The following is a 7,959-nucleotide window of genomic DNA, read 5'->3' on the forward strand; positions in this document are numbered from 1 at the left end:
GGCTAAAAACACATCTCTTCCATCTTTATTTGACCCTCTAACCATAGCACTCTTTATTCTAATTCTATTCTTAAAATAAAAAGACTTGCCTTTTAGACTTGCACTCTATTCATTTGCTGCTTGTTTTCTTAAAAAAAAAAAAACTAACACTTGCTTTCTAATCTTTTTGCATTCTATCTGTTTTCTTTTCATTTATTATACAATTAACAAAAGCAAAAAGACCTCTAACACTAGCTTGCTTTTATATTTATACTTTTATTTATATTTATATATATACTTTTTATTTATTATATTATTTAAAAAACCTTGCTACGTGTACTGCGTTAAGCTAACTGAGACTTGTTATAGCACTTGTATATCATTGCTCTTTTGTTGATTTTGATTGCTTCCAGTGTCCTCATTTGTAAGTCGCTTTGGATAAAAGCGTCTGCTAAATGACTAAATGTAAATGTAAATGTAACCGGAGCATTAGTTGGCTCTGATGTGTTTATTTAGGGTTGGAACTAAGCTCTCTGGGTCATGGTTCTCCAGGAATGGAACTGAATAGTCCTGATTTATAGACTAGCTATCATCTTGTCCTCCCATTGTAATCAATTATATCTGAATTTAAAATCCTGTCTTTTACTTATTGACCTCAGATATAGCAATGTTGTTTGTATAGCTTACCTGAGTATGCGGGTGGGGTCTTGCTACATTTTTAGTGTTTAAGTTTTGATAAATTTTTATTTATAAAGTGCTTGTCAGTAGTGCTTAATTTGTAAATTGCGAGGTCCCCGAACAAAGCGGGGTGACAGATCCGGCATGTGATTAGAGGAGGGAGAGGTAACTGAGCATTCGCGCAATCACTTTGGTGGACCAACTTAAGTGAATAACAGCTTGCATTAGTAGCGTTTATAGTTTATATGCACTTAAAAAAAAAAAAAATCATGGGTTATTTTATTTCAACCCAATTTTTTTTGTTTGGGTAGTTTTTGTGTAAACCAGCTCCTGGGACAGGACAGTCGCAACAACATAGGGGTCGTAATGAGCGCTGATATTTTGCAACCTCTTCAGGTAAAGAGTAGTTTTCCTTGCCGCCGACTTGCATTTCTTTGGTCAAGTATATTATTTAATCTATAAAACCGTTTCTTTGCTGTAAATCATTTTATTTTATGCAAAGCAAACTACATGGACATTTTTTTACTTCTAAAATGCTTGTTAAACGAGTTTAAATATAATACATTTTGTATACGTTTAAACGGTAAAATATTTTGTATTGAGAACTGTACTGTAGGCTATTTAACGAAAATAAAGGCAATTATCCACAATTTGCAATTATTATCCATAATTTAGGATTAGCCCAACATGTGTTTCGTCCTATTTTTCTTTTGTTTGTTTTTTTAACCCAGTAGAACAAACGAAAAACACAATTAACAATGTATTTAACACTGCAGTGACACAGAAAATTAAGATAATGTCATTCTTACCTTTCTAGTTGTTTAAAATGGACCATAAAACAGACATTAATTTCCCCTCGGTCTCTCTAGATCGTGCTTTGCTTCCGGAGTCATTTGCAGTCTTGTGTCCCTTTGAAATCCATGACCTCACGTATGGAATGGGGTTAAGCAGTCAAAAGGTCTTTTAATCCTGCTGGGATGAGCCGGTGTTGTGCCCATTTTCAATCCAAATTATTACCCCCTCGTTGAAATCGCTACCTGATTGCCTAATCCTAACCCCTCCCCCACACCTAACCCTAAACCTATCAATACTAGGGGGGTAATAATCTGGCGGGGGTCAGAATTGGGCACAACACCGGCCGCCGTTCTCTCGATATTCCCTGAAAGCCTGAACGGCAGTTCGAGGGCTGTCGATGCCAACCTTTTGACAAAGAGACAGTTTCAGTCAGTTTCTTTATCACCATACGTTGCTCCGGCATCCTGAGGCCTTTATTCAGGAAAAAGCACTTTTAACTCTTCGATGAATTTGTTGTACCCCGTCCGGTCCCCTTCTGCCCTTCCGTATGATAGCATGCGATTCTCTAGGCTTCTCGTCAGACTCCTAAAAAACACCTTGTGGTCCATTCCTTTTTCTTCTCTTCGTCCTGGATGCAGAGGAACGCCTCGGAAGATGCTGTCATTTACAGCATTTTGACTGATTTGGCTATGACATCCAGGTCTCTCAGACATGGCCTCAAACACCCTTGCCTCGCGACAAATAGCTCTACGAGCTGCTATAACTGTACAGTCCAAGCTCCAAGTACAGCTCAGACAATTCTTGAAGTGCATCGTACATGAGGCCGAGATTTTGGACGAAACTGTATGATGACAAACGCTTAGCTAGGCCACTGTAGCTAGCATGGGTAACGCTGTCACGGGAGGAATCTTCTGCTGCCTGACTGAAATGATTGTAGAGGGCAGGATAATTTTTCCATACAGCTTCGACAGATCTAAAACTCAACGCAACCCATCTATTGTCCAAGACCCAGACAATTCTGCACAACTGAATGTCTAATTCATCAGCACATTTTTTAAGCTCAATTCTGTTTTTGTTTGATGTGCTGTACAATGTGTATAGTTTATCCATGAAAATCCTAAAGTGATTTATTTCCCCTAATTCTTTCATGAAACATCTGAGCAGTGCCACACCATCATATTTGGGAAAAGTGATTTAAGTCTGGCTGCCACTCCAGACTTGCGGCCAAGCATAACTGATGCTCCATCGCACGAGAGGCCTATTAGGGTTTTAGACAGAAAATCCTGGGTAAAATTAACACCCTCCAAAGCACGTAACAGTTTATCAACAATTCCTTGGGCACTTTGGTCTTCTAGTTCAACAAGTTCAACAAAAATATTCTCAGGCGAGTCGGGCAGCTGAAATCTGACGTAAATGATTAAAGCACTCTTTCTGCTTAAGCTAGTTGCTTCATCAAGCATCAGACCAAGCAACAATCTTTTCGAATAATTTATTTTTCATGTCAAGTGAAATATGGCTCTGTATGTTTGCACACGCCACATTAGAGTGCAGAATTCGTCCCATGTCGAGACCATTTAACTCCTGGCAATCAATTTCACTCTCAAAGCCGTACGCCGGTCTGTGGCGCTTCGCTTCTTTGTAAGCTGTACGAAAAATTCTTGCAGTAGTTTTCACTTCATTGGACAGGTTATTTATTATTGTTTTTTGTAATGAGTCTTCTTTTGCCTTTTCGAGAATGCTAAGTGCTGCAACGTGCGCCTTCGTCTGAGAGTGTTCAAAAACCTTTTTCCTAAATGCCTTCTATTGTTGTTTTTTTAAGATCTTTGGCTGATGACGTTACAGAGCTCATATCACCCACTCTTTGGCCAGTTTCATCCCCGCCGATTTTTCGGGACCGAGGCTTCCAACCTTTTTGCAAAAGGTGCAGCCCAGATGCGATCCCTCCATAACAAGCCAAGGATATAATGTCTTTTTTTGTTTTAAACTCTGCTTCAGTCCATATTGCCCGTTTTTTGGCTTTCTCCATCTTCGGTGCTTGTTTTCTCACCTCCACATGCTTCTTCCCCCGGCCCGCCAGAACTCTCCGCAGTTGTCGACTTGCTCTGTTCATCGCAGGTTGTTTCATCTTCCTTTGTGTTAACATCATCAGCCGGTGAACTTGAATCTTTGCTATCGGTATCTATAATAATTCTGGCCTGTTTGGTTTTAGACGTTAGGCCCTGTCTAAAATAATCTCGTAAATTAAGCTGTCTTTTCTCCATTGTTCCACATTTCCAATTAAGCACTGAAGCCTCCCCTCCCCCTCACACACAGACACATGCAAATCAGCATCCTCCAATCACAGAAGTTTATTACCGTGGAAATAAAACCTCCAAATCCTGACATGGATTATACTCACATCTTTTATTTATTTATTTATTTTTACATGTATTATCATTTTATATTTTAAAGAGGATAACGTTATTGACATTATCATTATTATATGTGCTTTTTCATTAAATATATGCACGCTACAGGTCAGCAAATGTTTTTAATTGAAGTGTGAGGAGGGCGATCCGCCAAAATAAGGTGCCGGATCCAGATCCGGCTTGTTCCGGCACAAATTAAGCCCTGCTTGTCAGTGTGTGTGTGTGTGTGTGTGTGTGTGCGAGCTGTGGCTCTGATCAGTTTGGATCAGCTCTGAAAAAGTAAAGCTACACTTACATTGTCCAATCAAAACAAAAACCCAACGTTCCTGCAATATCTATAGTATTCAGTGCAAAATGAAATGATGTGAATGTCATCAATGTCAAATGTAAATTCTGAGTATATGTTCAATATTATAAATGATACTTTATGTAAATGTATAAGATACTTGCCCTTCAGGCATGTATACAGTGTTGCCATTTGCTGTGTACTTTAAAACTTACTGCTTTTCTTGACAAAATGTTCTTAATGAACATCTTTCTCCGATGACCTCTCTGATGGGCCTCTGGATTGATTCCTTTCCATTGCAGTCTATTCTGCTTTGTGTTGATGTGCCGATGAAAATAAAAATGCATGAAAACCTGTATAATAGTAATTCATATATATGAAAAAGTGGTTCAGTATTATAGATTGTGACTTTACTATAACAATTTTACTTAGGAATATCGAGAATACTTGATATGTAGAAATAAGCAAATGAAATATAACTTGACTATTACGTGTTATTTGTATTTTGTCCTGTTGATGTGCACATTGATATTTGAACAAATTCCACCAGAGGCTGTGTTACAGAAACTTCTTATCTTAAGATAAAAAAAAAATTAAAAATACAACATTCTAAAAAAAAAAAAAAAGTGAAACGTTTATGGTACCTAAAAGGAATAGGATACTGATTTAGGATGTTTCCACAGGTCCAGAAATAAAAACACAAATCGTTCCATTCTTTAATGTACAGGAAAGTACTATTTTTTTTATTCCTTCATATTCAAACTTCACAAACAGTGAACTTACAATACCTCAGAGAGTGAAAATTACAAAAAAAGGTGCTGGTAACATTTACAAAAAAATCATCCTTACTTTGCAACAATCAGTTATTCTTCCACTCTTTTTTTTATTTTTTAGTCTTTTGCATTAAGGCTTAATACTTCTGTATAAAGTATATGCAAGTCTTCACAGTTTTTCGAAAAAAGTCACAATATTATGTAACATAATGAAGCTTTTACGGCTATTTTCTGTTTAATAACAAATACACATCACTGGTAAATATACGTGAAAATACAGGGCTTACTGTAAGATGGCAAGTAATGATACTGTTTGCTGATTTTTTTTTTCCTAAACACATTTGTAAGAAAGGTTACATGAGATACCACTGAAATAACTGAAGCAGAAGGAAAAGAAAAAAGTCATAATAAACATACAAACAAGGGAGATCGCCTCCAAACTTTGGCACATCCCTTTAAATATTTTCACAAAATATATAAGGTTTTATTTTTCTTTCAAATCATATGCATGGAAGAATAGCAAAACTGGCATAAAGTGAAATCATGCTGTGTAGTAAGGTGCTAAATTAGAGATATTACAAGGCCTGTCCGTTCCAGACAGGTGAGAATAAGGTGCATTTGTAAGACTGAAAAGCATGTAGGCCTTTTTTTAGGTTTCAATGAACAAAACAGAAATAAATTACAAATGCAACACAAACTTACTTAGTTAAAAACAGCACAAAAGAACCAATAATAACATGACCAATAGTCTTGAGGCGACCTCGTGAACTCATGCACTCCCACTGATTCAGAGAAATGTGTGACAGTCTTTATGTTAAATACTCTAATATCGTATGGTATGCAATATTATATTTCTTTGTATGCACGTTTGGTGTCTCTTTTCAAAATGGAATATGTCACTGCAAGACACGATGACGTGGTTGGATGGTCTGATCGAAATGAAACAGAACGAAGTAGAGATATTATTCCGGGGATTTCCTAAGCTGCACTAGTTTAGAAGTAAAAAGACATAAGCTCTATCCCTAGAACTCACCATCATGCATACTGCTAAAGTGACGCAACAAGCTTGCTCAAATAACCAACATCACAAAAGCAACTTGGTTTTAGTGCAAACACAACTGGCTGGCTTCAGCTTCTTAATAAAAACAAGCTCACCAAGAAGATTACATGAAGGCACATACTTATGCTTCCTCTAACACTCAACATATTGAGACGAACTGCAACACCTTTCAACAACACCACGAAGCAGTTTTAACAGGAAAGCCACTATTTCCAGAAACCAAAAACCATCACTATACGTATAACTGCTAGAAGTTATTACTGATCACCTGTAGGTAGGCATAGGAAACCTTTGACGTTCCAGTTTCAATCACGTTTTCTTCCTTTGTGGATAATGACTTTAAGTAGGTTTTGTGTGCAGATTTCACGGCTTGAAACCAACATCCCTCTTTGAAATCAAGTCCCAGAAACAACTGACAAAGTGTTTGTAAAAGATCAGCAACAACTCATTTAATAATAACAAGAAGCAGTAAGTATACAGTATGTTTGCACTCAACTGAAGGTCTCCGACTCGCGCGTCTCTCCCTAGAGTCAAGCAAGTTGGCCTACATGGATATTCCCCTATAAATATTTCATTAGTGTTGAAACACCACAAAAAAAGTGTCTTCATGTTTCTGGGACAGCCTTCTCCTTTTTCTCAGTGCTTGTAAAAATTGTTCAGAACAATCACAAGAGGGAAGCATGTCATTTAATGTACCTAAAACTCGGACATGTTATATGTGTTTTCTTTAACAGTATTTCTACCCAACTTTACAGCCTCAGCATCACATCTCTACTGATGCATCCGTATAAACAAATAACGTCTTAAACAAAATAGCATCTTTGAAGAGCACAGAAAGCCTTTGCTGTTACACGTGGTTGGTTCGTGTTTATGTTAAGTGTTCTATTGCTATTTATCGAAGAAGACCAAGAATAATTTTAGTGCAAAATTCTTTTCTGGTTTGATAAGTGGTATGCAATGAGGATTGCTACAGGGATCAACTGTGGGGCTATACCTAGTGGTTTCTGTCTGCGTTTGACATTTTATCATGCAATAACTTTGCCGAGGGGTTTTCTTTACAATTCTTACATTTTCCTAGATTTTGTGGAATAATTGTGGAAAATTTAGGGTGATTAAAACTAGTGTTTTCCCTACAAAAATTGCGTCAGTGTAAGTTTGGAGACAGTTGAGTGTAGACAACCCTGTGTAGCTGAACAAACTTGGCTTGACTGATGTCTCACAAATTTGTAAAAATTATTGTAGTCCAGTGTCTGACATATAAAAATAAATGATAAAATGGCCTCTAAAAAAACCTTATTCTATATCTCTAAACAGCAGGTATTATAAAGCAAACAAATTTTCACAACGATAATAGAAATTGGACAAAGTAACTTTAAACACAAATTAAAATGACAAATGCAGATTTTAATTTTTAAGGTTGCTTGAATACTGTACGATGTTTAATACCTTAACTACAACAGCTCCACATCCACTCAGTTCGAATGCTTCAATATGAAAAAAAAAAGACAACGAAATTTGTGAAAATAAATTATGTGCTAGTGCAAGAATAAAACAAGGCTTAAGACATGGCTTTAAATAGTGAAAAATACCAAATCTTTTAACTTTTAGATCAGCTAGGTTTCTATGTAGTCACCTAAACATTTTTATAGCACAAAAATAGGGATACAATTGAACCGACAGGGCTAAAAACGTTAGTAGAAATAAGCTAGTAAAGTATCCCATGGCATTTTACTACATTGTCTATTTGTCAAGGGGTAAAATTCTACTATGTTTCCATCCAAATATTCACATGACACTTTACGTTTTTACACTGATTATATGATATCACAATATGTTACAAAGAAAAACGGGAATTTGGTCCTTAAAGATACAATGGCGGTACTAATCTCTCATGTACTTCTATGTTGATTTATGCAAAAAGAATCCATTACTAATTTTATTTAATATTTCATTTGATGTTGGAGAAATCACTGCTGGAAA

This window comes from Sinocyclocheilus anshuiensis, unplaced genomic scaffold, assembly GCF_001515605.1.
Source record: "Sinocyclocheilus anshuiensis isolate Anshui unplaced genomic scaffold, SAMN03320099.WGS_v1.1 scaffold238, whole genome shotgun sequence".
NCBI classification, from domain to species: Eukaryota; Metazoa; Chordata; class Actinopteri; order Cypriniformes; family Cyprinidae; genus Sinocyclocheilus; species Sinocyclocheilus anshuiensis.